The following is a 2124-nucleotide window of genomic DNA, read 5'->3' as shown; positions in this document are numbered from 1 at the left end:
TTTTTTTAAGACTGCTAATTTATTCAATCCGTTAAACATTTTTATTATTATTTCAATTTTATTACCTTTTTACTAATTGTTTCTCATAGATGGCAGCACTAATATTTTACCTAAACATTTTTTTCTTCTTCTTCGATCAAATGTTTTTTTTTTAATTTTATTATATTCGATTCAAGCTATAAGCAATATTTTACATCTTCGCGATTTTTGTTAACTGTTTTATTATTGTACTTTTAAACCTAAACCGCGTTTTAATTCACGCCGGTAAGTTTGATTTCCTTTTACATTTTTCTTTTATTTCATGATTTTTTACAACATAAGGTTTTTTGCGATATCGACACATATAAAGAATAATTTTTATCTTAGGATAATTATTCTTTATTCAGAAATATCGCATTTAAAGCAATTAGATTGTCTTGATAACGACTATTTGCTTTTACCATTCTTGTTTCTCAACCATTTAGTTTTTTATTTTATTCATGTTTTTCATGTTAATTTGTGTATATATATATATATATTAATTACTTTTTACTTTAACTTTTTTATATATATTACTCTTTACATTTACTTTTAAACAAACAAAAACATTCCAGCCGGTGTGTATTCGGGGTGTAACGGATAGGCATGTCTGCCTAGTGCTGGAGAGGCACTCAATTCCAAATGGGACAAATGAATTTTTAAACTTTCCATTCTGAAAAAGGTTGATAACTATTTAATATGTTTTATTTAAGTTACAAATTATTATTTTTTAATTAAATTATTTTTTTTTGAAAATTGAATTTTTAAAAACAAAAAAACTAATAGATATTTAATTATTTTTATTTTTTAACTAAAATAAATAGATTTTTTTTTTTTTTTAAAATTACGAAATTTTTATTTAATTATTAATTTACAGAATTTTGCTTAACAAAATTTTCCAACCCAATTTTAATTTGAAATTACAATTTTCTTTAATAATTGATGGAATTGAGCTAAAAAATTTAAATATATAATATTTATTTTATAAAAAATGTACATTTAAAAAAAAAATTGCATTTAAAAAAAAATTACATTACAAAAAAAAATTACATTTTTTAAAAAAAATTTTTATAAATTAGAAAACTATAATTTATGAGTTGAATAAAACAAATTAAATAGATATCAGCCATTTTAGAAAAGAAGAATATAGTTAAAAATGATCCTTCTCATAATGTATTTGAATCCTGGAACACTATGGCGGGATAACCAAACCATTACATCATGATCACAATAGTACATATCAACTGGAAAGTTGTTATTAGTTTAAAAGTAAATGAAATGTTATTTCAATGGGGCATATTTTAATTTAGGACAGTTCTGTCTGCTAATTTGTATCCCATCAATGGTTTTCAAACTTTAAAGCTAACTAATTTAAAGCTTTATTTTCATAAGAAATTTCGAGATGCGTGCCTCCCTGCTCAGTCAAAAAAATTAATAAATAGGTAAATAAAATAAAAAAAATATATATAAGTAAATAAATTAATAAGAAACGCAATACTAACAATATTAAAATTTTTGTCAGGTTATTTATGCACAGATTTTATAGAAAACTATTTATTCCGGTTTTATTTTAATCTGGATTATCCGATTTACTGTGGGAGAGGAAATGTTAAATGGAAATAGTCTGGTGCCCTTTTATCCTCAAGTGCCTTGAACACGTACTTATTTTGCTTGATTTGGACTTTGTTCGGGCAGGTATAAGCTTCAGTCGGGCATGTATTTTGAAGATTTACATGCCCAATAGGGCATGTAAAAATTCTGAAATTTTTCTAACCCTGAGGTACATAAATCGAATCAATAACATGGGTTCTGAAATGCTTTAGGAATTGTTAAAGTGGGATGCACATTATACGTAATGTACAAGAAAAATAAATAAAAAACATTCCAAATCATTTTATTTTATTGTATTTCTATGCTCAAAAATTTGGAGGTTCCGACTAGCGTTTGTGACGCAATGTTTCTGTGTAATTTTATACTGTACAATATTAATACTATACAATAAGTGAGTTATCCACGCCGACCAATTATCAGAATTCCAATGTTAGACAGGGTTGTATACTTTCGTCCACAATCTTTTTAATTGCTTTTGATTGAATTATGAAGAGC

The sequence above is a fragment of the Parasteatoda tepidariorum genome, chromosome 6 (assembly GCF_043381705.1).
Source record: "Parasteatoda tepidariorum isolate YZ-2023 chromosome 6, CAS_Ptep_4.0, whole genome shotgun sequence".
NCBI lineage: Eukaryota > Metazoa > Arthropoda > Arachnida > Araneae > Theridiidae > Parasteatoda > Parasteatoda tepidariorum.
Note: the sequence above shows the minus strand (reverse complement) of the source record.